This window comes from Rhea pennata, chromosome 3 (genome assembly GCF_028389875.1).
Source record: "Rhea pennata isolate bPtePen1 chromosome 3, bPtePen1.pri, whole genome shotgun sequence".
Classification (NCBI taxonomy): Eukaryota; Metazoa; Chordata; class Aves; order Rheiformes; family Rheidae; genus Rhea; species Rhea pennata.
The window spans coordinates 14,367,550-14,379,226 of NC_084665.1; positions in this window are offsets into that span (position 1 = coordinate 14,367,550).

Consider the following 11,677-nt stretch of genomic DNA (forward strand, 5'->3'; position numbering starts at 1 on the left):
GTGCACACGCACACCCCTTCCGCACACCTCGCACTGTGCACATCCCGCTTGCACCTCCTTCCACTATCCCCCTTTACACACACACCTTCGACTGTGTGCGCTCCTCTTGCACGCCCCACACCGCACCCCCTTTACACGCACACTTTGCACTGTGCTCGCCCCTCTTGCACTCCCATACACTGCACCCACTTGCACTACCCCCCTTTGCACACACCCTGCACTGCGCAACCCCCCCCCCCCCCTTGCATTACCCGGCGTTTGCACACACACCACCAACACCCGCCGCACCGGCCATGTCCCGCCGCCCGCCCGGGGCCCGGCGCAGCGCGGCAGCACCGACCCCCGCGGCGCGTCGCCGAGCCGCCACCGACTTTCTCACCTGGGGAGAAACGATGCCGCCGCCGCCCCGGCGCACGCAGGGCGGCTGCCGTCGGGGCCCCAGAGGGTGTCGCCAGTCCCCCCCCCCCCCCCCCCCCGGAGACGCACCCTTCGCCTGCGCTGCGCTGCGCTGCGCTGCGCTGCTCTGCGCTGCGGGGGAATCGCACCTTCCTCTGCCGGGACAGAGATGAATAACCCCCGAAATCAGTGTGGCTTTGCAGTGCTTAATTTGACCGTGAACCAAAAAACAACAAAAATTTACGATACGTTTTGCATGAACAATCACAATATTATTTTGTGGTGACTAACTCAAAACTGCACCTTTGGCAGCCGATAACTGGAGACCACAGTTTCCTCTGCAGCACGGTCCAGCCCCTGCTTTTCGCGATGGGGCCGAGGGAAGCAAGCTCGAACGAGCCCTCTCAAAACTGGAGGAGACTGCCAAAGCCGGAGGTGAACCCGCCGCCCCTCCGCTCGGCGCTGCGCGGGGCGGCTGGCCGCGGCGCCCCGGGCGCCCGCCGGCATGGCTCTCCGCCTTCCCCAGGGGCCGGGAGGTGCCGTCCTGAGGCGGTCCGGAGCTGAAGGGATCGACCTGGAACCGGGGAAATACACCTCAGCTCCTGGGGGAAACGATGAGCGTGCTGCTTTTATTTCCTCTGCCGAAGTCCCGGGCGGCTCTTGGTCTGATTTATTAACCTCAGGGAGCTGGGAGGAGGGGAGAAAAAGGAAGCCAAGGGTGATTTGGTGACCCACGTCTGGTCCTGGTGAAGGGAGGAGGGTGGAAAGGGGAGATTTGGAGAAACCACTGCCCGCGAGCATGGCTCAGGGCTCTCCGCCTTGTGCTGCCCCCGGAGACGGACCCCGCAGCTGCACCGCGGGAGAAAGCCAGCCCGGAGCACCCTTCCTGGGGGAATTCGTGGCCGGGGGGCACCAGGAGAGAGCAGCACCTGGGGGAACCGGAGGCTGGAGGCTAAATCCAGGACCCAGCCTCGCATTGCTTCATCTCCGCCATGACTCAGCTGCGGCGCGGTTCAGATTGAAACTGCGCCCTCGGGGAGGGTCAGCCGGCACCCTGCCGCCTCTCCTTTCCTGCATCCTGCCCAATCCCCCGACCACGAGCCCCGGCCCCCCGCCCCCGGGCTGCGCTCTGCCTCCTCGCAGCGAGGCACCCCAAACCAGGAGGGTGCGAGTCCTGGGGCACGTGTCACCCATGGCAGGGGCCGGTCGGGCTCACTGTGAGCGCCGAGTCCCACTTGAATTTCTTGCTGCCGCAGTGGCTTTTCTTCGGCGGTTTCACTGATGGTGTGGGATGGAGCTGGAGGCTCCGGAGCAAAGTCGCCCATCGCAGCCCAGCAGAGACCCAGGATCGCTGGTGCCTCGCAGCTCGGGTCCTGCTATGAGGCGAAAGGCACATTCCCGTGTCTGTCTGTGTCCCCCACACAGGCTTTTTGCACAAGCCGCATCATCTCCAGCACTTCCCTTGCCATTTGCTCATCCCCGTCCTTGGAGAAGTTTTTCCTTGAGTATTTACCGTGGCTTAAGTTGCTCTCCTCCTGTTTTGCTTAAGATGCTCTCCAGGGCACAACAGGGGCAAGTCCCGCTCCTGTCTTTATACAGGACTCATGACAGTGAAGGTCACTGACTCTACCTCACACAAACATCTCGTTCCTGTCGATGGACTATCTGCTCCTTCCTTAGTTTCCTCATTGTTCTGCCTCTGTCAAGGCCCGGGCTCATCCTCGCATCACGGAGAGTACAGAGCTGTTGGGGAGACTCCTGCTGACTGCCTCGGGAAATCCTTTATTTAATAAATAATGAGATTAAGTACTTTGGAAACTAAATATATAGATCGGGAGAGCCTTGTTTCCAACACAGCTATTCACTTAAATTTGCTCTTGATTTATCACTCTTCCCCCACCCCCCACCCTCCTGCAGAGAAAGCACTTTCCTCAGCCTCCTGTCCTTCAAAGCACTGAATTTCCCCGGGAGACCAAGGGCTTTTTTTGGCTTCAGCTGGCCATTGCCTGTGTTCAGCACTCTGCGCTCAGCAGCCTGTAGGATCGAGTACCTGTGGGTCAGAGCTGCTGTGTTGCCTTCAGACACAGTCATTGCTGTGCATGGGGACATTGAGCAATGACTCATCCCTACATTTCTTGGTTCCCATGAAGTCAGGAGTCATTTCTGGTGTGACAACGGAAAGCAGAAGAGGGGTGCTGAGCAACAGCAATGAGATGGCGAAGGGCTGGAGGTATGCTGAGAAATTCCTGCATGCATGCCTATCCTGCTTTGTTTTCCTGGCCCCCGGGAGAGCTGGGGATTTATGACACCGGCCCCCAAGGCCCCTGCCGAGCAGCCTCTGCTCAGATCTCAGCTTTCTCGTGGGTCTCCTGGGGTATTGTGGCAAAGTCCCTGTAGAAAACCGCCAGGTCTGCAAGATCTGTGAGGGACCCCATGGACACTGCCAGGTATTGTCGAGGAGGTAACAAGAGGAGACAGGCTCTTTCACGTGAGAATAGGGGAATCCCTGCTTCTTAACAGAAACAGGACAGGAGAGAAGGCATAAGCTGCCGGGAATGTGTCCCGGAGGAGTTCCTTGGCTCACTCTGCCCCTGCACAAAGACACATGGGCTTACCTTGGCACTTTCAGGGATTCGCTGATAAAGATCAATCCAGACAGACAGTAAAGGGATTAGGCACATGCAGATGCCCGGTGGTGAGGTTTGCCTGTAGGGGTTTGAAAGGAAGAGCTGCCCTTGCAATCAATTACCGCTGCATACAGGTAGAGAGCCACCCTTTTCTTTAACCCCTAGTCCAACGTCCCACAGAAGCGAGGACAAGCTGGTAATTAACATGAACCAGTGTGAGAAGGTCCAGCCAGATCAGAACCGTATTTGTTGGACAAATGCATCCAAGGAGGCCAGCTGGGCTCCCTGGCACAAGGACGCAGCAACAGCAGGAAGTTAGCCGAGGAGACCGAAAGCCCAGCAAAGGTTTCACATGCTTATGCATCCAAGGAAGAACTCATCCTGAGATGATCAGTGCTAAGCTGCATTCCCATGGAAATAAAGCTGAACACCTGGATGGATACGCATCTCTTTCGGCAGCAAGCAATCATAGTATTTATTTAAAAAGTAGAGTCACGTTACTGCACCTTAGAGCTTCTTTTCCACTTCCTCCAGCCTGACTGAACAAGCAACAGGCTTGCAAACAAATGGGAATGCAGAGAAAGACGCCCAATATTTAACAGGCCTAAAAATGGGGGACTCTTATCTCTGGCTAACAACTTGCTTTTCAACACCTCACCGTGAACTACTGTGCAAATGTTGACTCGTGCATGAAACCTGAGGACAGCACTGGCGTATTCTCTACTTCTGGGTCCGCTTTTACATCCAATTCTTACATAAGTAAATAAACATCCTTATAAAAACACAGATGTTAAACACTTCTGTTAACTCCAGTAGTGGACAGTGGCCTGCTCATGCGGTTTGCTTTGCCTTAACTTCAAGAGCTGGATAAGACTTGGGAATTTTACTGGGGAAATTAAAAAAAAAAAAAAAAAGCCAACAAAATACAAAGGAGCCCCTAGCAAAATGGCTCAGCTTCCGGATGGTGAGTTTTGCTGCCTGGTAATCTCCACTAAGAATTGCCTGCAATGGCAGTTTTGAAAATAAATACCAAAATAGCTCACATGAGGAAGCTCACAAGGGCAACGAATTAGCAAAGTGTCTATGTGTAGGCTTATCTGCCCAGCAGCACCAAGCAGGTGCAGGCAGCAGTGATGTCCAAAATAGTCTGAACTTGCCTCACCTTTAAGGAGAGCCACCACTAGACACCTCCTTTCACGGTGATCAGCCTGGTAATGGTAAATGGTGGAAGGCAGCTGCTATTCAGCAGCCAGTCTGATTCTGGACAGCTTACAACCATTATTCATAATCCAAGTAGATGACAACCTCATTTTCTGCAGCACTAGGCTATGCATGGACTGTTGCAGGTGCCAAGGGATCTTTGGTGGGCAGAGGGGTGGCTTGTCCACAGCCCCTTCAGGCTGGGTTCCCGCATCCCTTGTGGCCACAGGTGTTGGTCGGGGAAGTCTTTACCTTCTGCTTCCAACTTGCAGATGGGATGGGACAACTCACTCTTGCAGCCTTTCTTTCCAACCCCAATTCAACCAAAAGGTTGTGAATCCTTATATTGTAGGTGGTTGCACCTACAAGAGTGTCCTACAGGTGGAGGACAAGGCTGGTGCACGTCTGTGACTCCTGGACACTTTGTCCTGGTTAGGATAAGCAAAGCAAAGTTTGCTGCTCCTGCTCTCTCCCAAAGATTCTGCTTTTGCACTGGCCACTTTGCTCTTCTCACCCACAACCTCCTGCACAGCCAGGCTTGCAAAGAGCCACGCGCCTCTCCAAGGATTTGATCTCTGCCTTGCCAGACACCCCGACAAAGCATCAAGGCGATCTTGAAAAACATCCCATGTGCGGTGGGACATCTTGTCCCCCAGCTGGTGCAGCGAGGGTGTGCCTTTATCTGCTGAGCACGGGGCTGGTGCCGTCCCGCAGCGCCTATCCCCAAGACCAGCTGCACTCCCTGCCAGGGCGGGTGCTGATCTTGGCCCTCTGAGAGGTTGTTAAGAGCCGGTGGAGATGCACAGAAGGTAATGTCAGGGCTTGCAGCCCGGTACCAAAGGTGTCTGCCCTCATGGACCATGAGTGCATCTGTGAGTCCATACGTCCAGGACAATAGGACAGTTTCTCCCTATGGCACAGGAGAAAATCAGCATCCCACCACACAGCATAGCTCAAGAGCAGGGAAGAACATCACAATGACAAAAGTCTCCTCTCCTCCAGCCAGTGACCAGAGGAGAATTTTCTGAAGCATAGCTCATCCCATGAGCTAGTCTTCCAGCTATCTGTGCTCTGCATGATGGTGCTGAGATACTGCAAAGAGTGGGTATTTGGGATAATCATACAAGGTACTCCCACCCTTCTAAGACCACCTCGGAAGAAGACAGGCTCCGGAGACACCTGGCTAAATCTTTCCCTTGTCTCAGGTCTCCAGTGGGGCAGGGAGCTGCCATGGACATGGAGCCATTTTATCTCCTGCTTCTTCCCCATCTTGACCTCCTGCCCTGCTTCCAAATGGCATCTTGCCAATGCTGGTTCAACCCTTGGAGGCCTTGCATGTACATGTGAGCTGTGTCCATCGGAGCATACACACAGGATTCATTCTGCAGCTTCCTTCCTCCCCACTGCAATCCTTGGCTTCCTCAGCCTGCTCTTGGGAACCAGACCATGAATGTGGGCTGCCCACTGCACAGCCCCTGCATTCCCCAGAAACACCTTGGAGCGTCGTACCAAGGAGATGAAGGAGGCACTATGAACATCCTCCGCTGTCCAAGCACTCCTCCAGACACCAGAGGCCACCTTGGGGAGCAAAGCACCTATGTAGTAGGGGCTGGGGAGTACCTGGGACTTCAAGACTTCTCAGAGTTCAACCAAAGAAAAAAACAAGTGGCCTTGCCGGTCATTAGCTCCCAGCACATGACTTTGGGTGCAGCACAGCAAAGGGCAGTCAGTGGCTTGGTCATGGTACACAGCTCCCACCCCCAGCATCACATGTCAGTGTGCAAGGGGCAGGGTCTGTGTCTAAAATAGGCTCTGAGGTGGCAGGAGGGTCATTGCAGCTGTGTGAAAGAGCAGCACAAAGGTGGCCAAAGTTAGATGGAGCCTGGTGATAAGCTGTTTATACAAAACCCACTGTCTAGATTCAATTTTGACCTTTCTTTGCATGGTTGCTAGTTCTTCCTAGTCACCCTCCCTGAAAGTAGTAATAAGATGTTGCAAAGAGGTTTTTAAAAGACATAGTCAAAGATCTACACAGGAGACCTAAACCTCTTTGCTGAGCAGTGAGCTGTGCTCACACGGGCTGTCCCCTTGGTGTTGGACATGGGACACATTCAGAATGCAGCCTGCAACTACTGATGTCTCACATCACAGATGCAGCAAACTTGACTATATCTCATCTGACCAGTTTGTGTATTGGCAGGGTATGCAAGATGTTAACAGGACATACAGTATTTTCCAGCTCCATCTGAGGTCACTTCTGCCCTTGCTGCTCTTGGGATGGGTATGGATGCAGGTGTGCATTTCCCAGAGTCTGCCTCTGGGCTACACGAGAGTTTCAATCAAACCAGCTGAGATCTTTTGAGAATTAGCTCAATTCCTTGCTAGTGCCTGACACCCACTTTCCTGTCGCACTTGCGATCTCAAGACAGCAGTTGTGTTCATTAGCCCAAACCCCTCCTACTCGCAGATGACAAGATTGTACCGTAAAAACGCACGGATGATAAATGGGCTCCCTGCTTTCAGGGGTAACCTTACCCTCGGAGCTATCTGCAAGTCGTACAGACACTGCTTGGCTTGGAGCAAGTCTTGATTAATGCTGCTTCGTTTTCTGGCGCTGGCAGCTCTCTGCCCCCAATGAGACCATCTCGAAAGATGCGGGAGAGTGTTGTAATTTATCTAGACTGAGTCGGATGCAGAGCTCAGGCTATAGATCATGATAATAGGTTTGGAGAAAGATGAGAAGACAGTCGCAGCTCCAGAGAGTTTAAATCAGGTTATGAAAGATTTCCCTTGGAGGTGCTAGAAGAGCACTTTAATTAGGATGCAGCTTTGTCCTTCTCTGCTACACATCCCCTGTTTGCAGGCTCTGTGTCCCTATCCCATGTACAAAAGCTGTGGCTATTCGCACACCCTGTATCATGCATCTGTCCGTGTCCTGTTCCTCTCTGGGATATTTCTGAATGCAATTACTTCATCTAACTCTAGCACAAATAGACAAACCACTGCTGATATCACTAGGCCTGAAGGCAGCTCTGTGTGGCTTGTTATCAAATAAACGAGAGCCCAAGACTGTTCAATGAGCAGATTTATTTTACTTGTTGCCCAAGGGTTTCCTGGCCACTCTCCCAACAACTGTTTTCCTATTCCCTTTGCGTTGTTCCAAATGGATCAGAAGCAAAAGAGCATGGAGTATCTCCCTATGTGCCTTTTAGCAGTGCGTCCAGATAGTCACGTGAGATGAAAAACCATAAGGAAAAAATAGAAATAAGTAATCCACCAGGAGAAGGAAAAAATGGGATGATATAACTGTTCAAACCACAGTTTACACTGGAAATGCCTAGGAAGCATGCCTGTTTGCATGGTGTGATTAAAGAAGGTCAAGGTTTTCCATCAGAGAAGGCCTCAGTTATCCAAGCACTCAGGCAGAGGTTTGGCCTAAGGACAATATTTAAATCTAGCATTTTGCCTACCAGTCAATGTTTTGTTCAACAGGGATGAACTTTAAAAAGACTTTGGCTTATTGCTGATGTCTTTTTTTGCCCTTTTCAAGAAGGATCTGACCAAAAAATGGGCATTTGTGATACCAAATGTGTCTTTGAAGAATAACTCATTTCACAATGGGACATTTTCACACCTAATTGCTTACTTTCCTTCATCCCAGATACACTCAGGCCCCTCCGTTCTCCAGGGCTGTTCAGCCACAGACATGCTGCAGAGCTGCCCTGAAACAGGGGAGTATTTTATACCCTCCAAGTCCTTTTACTGAAAAGGGATTGTAGGGAGAGCCTTGGGATTACGTGTCCCATGCACAGCACCCATTATGCTTTTATGTTGGTTTCATTTTTTTGCCCCTTGGTGCTTTCAGAGCTGCTATCAGCCAGCATGTCTACAAGCCTTTGCTGGAGAACATGGAAATAGTTGGAAGTTCTGGGACATTCGAGTTTTGTCCTCTTTCTCTTCTGCTCCATTCTTTTTCTTTCACAGCAGCATCTGCCTTTCTAGGCTTGCATCATTCACACCCACCTGCTTTTCCTCAATGATGAGCTGGCTTCAAGCATCTCTTCCAGTTCTGTTCCCCACTTCTTTCAGGGGAAAGTCTAGCCAAAACATTGGACAGGGCAGCAAGCATCTGCTCTCTTTGTGGATGTCCTCCTGGAGTTTTCTCAAGGGTGCGAGAGTCCAGGTGCAATGAGGACAGCCTTGCCCCCAGTATAACCAGTGCAACTCCATGGTTCAGGCTATCAAAGGAAAGCAGATGCTGTGACCTGATTTACAGCTCCCTGTCACATTGCCTCCCACTAGGTTAACCCACACAGCCATCACAGAGCTGTAAGTGTCTTGGGTCTATCACCCTGAGCCTATACCTGCACAGTCCAGGGGCTGTTGGAGAGCCACTGAGCTGTATGGGCACAGAAGGGCTGCTGATGGAGTCAGAAACAGCTGTACCATACCACTGGTAGCAGTGGTCAAGAGGAAAAAAACAAGGACTTTCCCCATTACTACAAGTCACCCAGGGCATAAAGCTCAGCTCACAGTCCTAGAGAGCTCTGCCAGCAAACCCAGCTGCAACTGATAAAATCTGTATGTGAATTTCTGGTACTATCTGGTTTTGGTTGATACCCTCGGCTGATACTGAGGGCAAGTGTATGTTGGGGGATGTGTCATGGTCCCTCCAAGCCAAGTTTTAAGTACAAGACCAACCCAACAGGTTTATCTGTGTGCCTTCACTGGATATTTGGTTAAGGGTTTCCCCAGACCTGAGCGCTCCCTGGATGCAGGAGGTCTCATTAGGGCCTGGACTCTAGCTCAGATATTCTGAAATAGTAATAATTATGTAAGACATCAAATAGTCAGAAACTGCAGTGGGGAACTCTTGGCAGGATTATTTGACATTAGCATCCTGTATGCTCTGGAGCTTGAAGAAAACAAGATGCTATTGGATAGAGCTTTTCTGCTACCAGCACTTCTCCCACTTTGCTGCTGCTACTTCTGCATCCCCCAAAGTGCAACACGACAATATCTGTGGATGTTCATCAGAACCAAAATTCACATAACTTCTGGTTGATTAAAAAAAAAAAAAAAAAAGGCAGGTAAGAGAGAAATACAGCACTGGTTTGAAAGCAGTCCTACCAGATCATAGTGACTGGTCCTTGTTCCTTGTTTCCTGATAGCTTCAATTTATTCCAGTGCCCTGAGGAACACTTGTGTCCAGGGTGACCACAGAATTCCTCACAGGATTTTGCATGCTGCTTGCCAGCACCTTCAAAGGCTCACCAAAAGGTCTTAAGATATTTAGGCAGAGTGCAGCAACCCTGAAGACATCTTGCCTTAGAACTGCAAGTCAGACTGCTGTCTGCAGAAAGGGCGTTCCTCAGGGCCATAAAGACTTGGAAACAGAGCTTTACCTGGGACTAGCATAACTATGTTTATGTGCCCATGTGCTGCATTAATAGGGTTCAGCTCGGCTCCCCTTGAAGTCCATGGGAGTTTTGCCATTGTCTTTGAGGGAGCAGACACAAGGCTATAATCAGTTGCCTCCAATAATCCTTTTCATTTGCCACACATGGAAGTTATCAGGACACATGTGCACCCATGCCTGCAGTAAGCGCTCATTTACTCTGACCTATGTAGCCTTCTCCATAAAAAGGCACACAACTCATAATCACGTCATAAAAGCTCGGGTTCACCCTGTACAGATCTGGGCCACGCTACTTCATGCTGATTCATATGGGCTGGCTTTGATCGGTCATGTGCAGCTCTTTTCCAGGCTGGAGCCACTGCTTTATCCAGTGTCAGGAATACTAATGGTTTTCGTAAATGCCTAGATCTTTGAGTCCTGAGGTCATGAAAAAAGAGGAACCTAGCTACTGCAGAGGTGAGGAAAACTGTTTGTGATGACTAAAGGCTCATAAATGTGAAAAATCATCCAATTTTTTCTTTGAAGAATTTTAGAGCCACTGTCATCGCTTACAGGAGGAGATGGAAGTAAAGAGGTCTCACACTCACTTCCCATTTGGTGGTACCATTACGTTTACATACTTAGGTGTCTCCAATGGGGCAATTCTTGTGAATAAAATGTAGCCTGTTTGTCCACAGGGCTGAGATCCCATGAAATGCCTTTAAAAACAGAGCTGGAAAGTAGATTTCTACCTCCTTTTTGGAACTTCCTGAAACAAGTGCCTTTGAAAAAGAAATGGTATGCCTCTGAAAGGAAAGAAACACTTTCCCTGTCCTTCCAGTTGGATCCAAAAGCCACCCAAACTTTTACATCCTCTAATATTGACTTTCAAACTACACAAGGTGAACATACAGTTAGGCATTTTTAAATACCCAAAGCATTGTCAAAAAGCAAGGAAGGGATTATTTAAAAATGAAAGAGGACTGTTAAAAGGTATGATTTTTCAGCAGTCAGATGCCTTTTCTATTTTCTCCTTGTAGTTCATTTTGGTTTCTGTGTGGGTGGCTCATGTGAACAGAAAGGTTATTGGGTAAATGTTTTGCAAGACAAGAACAGGCTGTCCTTTAAAAACCTAAATTTAAGCCCGCATTTTAAGTGTACTTTCAGGGCTAAAATGTGCCCATTTCATAGAACTGCAGGAGAGCCCTGAGAGGGATGCTCCAGGAGAAGTTGGCACAGAGGGTCATGGTCCTGCGCAGGTGTGCGACAGCTCTGCCAAAGGTGGCCTGTCCTGGGGACTCTTCCACTGCAAGGAAGTGTTGCATCTGCTCCCGGCACCTCTTCACCCTGCTAAGGCCCTGGGCATGGCCGTTGGGAGGAGCAGATACAGCTCTGCCAACTGATGTGATTCTTACAGAAAGGCTTTCCTGAGCTCAGAAAACACCTCTGCTTGTGTCCGCTGCACACCTGCTCTGCTCTGCAGAGCTGGACTCTTCCTCACCTGTCCTGAAGAGGCGGTGGAGAAGCCAAACATCTCCTGTGCCATTAGCTGGCACCTTGGGCACTCCTGGTGCCTGGGCAGCATGTTGGCCAGGCAGGCTCCTTTTCCCCAGGGAACAATTTTGCTTCCTAGTGAGTGTTAAAAGCAGTGATTGCAAGGCAATTCCAGCAGTTCATTACCCACATCTGCAGTGTATTTGTAAAGAGCAATGATAATCGCCTGTTTAAACTGCTCTTTCTCTAATCGCATTCTTACCCTGTGAATCACAGCACTGGTCTCGTGGAACAAATCTGTTTCGACTTTGTCCTCATTTCTATTGTTGTAAACTATTTCAGATATTAAGATATATTTATACTGAAGCCACATTTCAAAGGTCATTGCATTTTAACCGGTTCAGCATGGCACTTGTCAATAAACATGACCAAAGAGAAGCTCCTGTGGCTCTCAGAGCATCAGACTCCACTGTTTGCACTGTGGATATGCTTGCTTAGTTCAGAGGGCACTGTGGGCTTATCTTCCCCTGCTGTTAACTTGTTCTATGATGTTCTGAACATA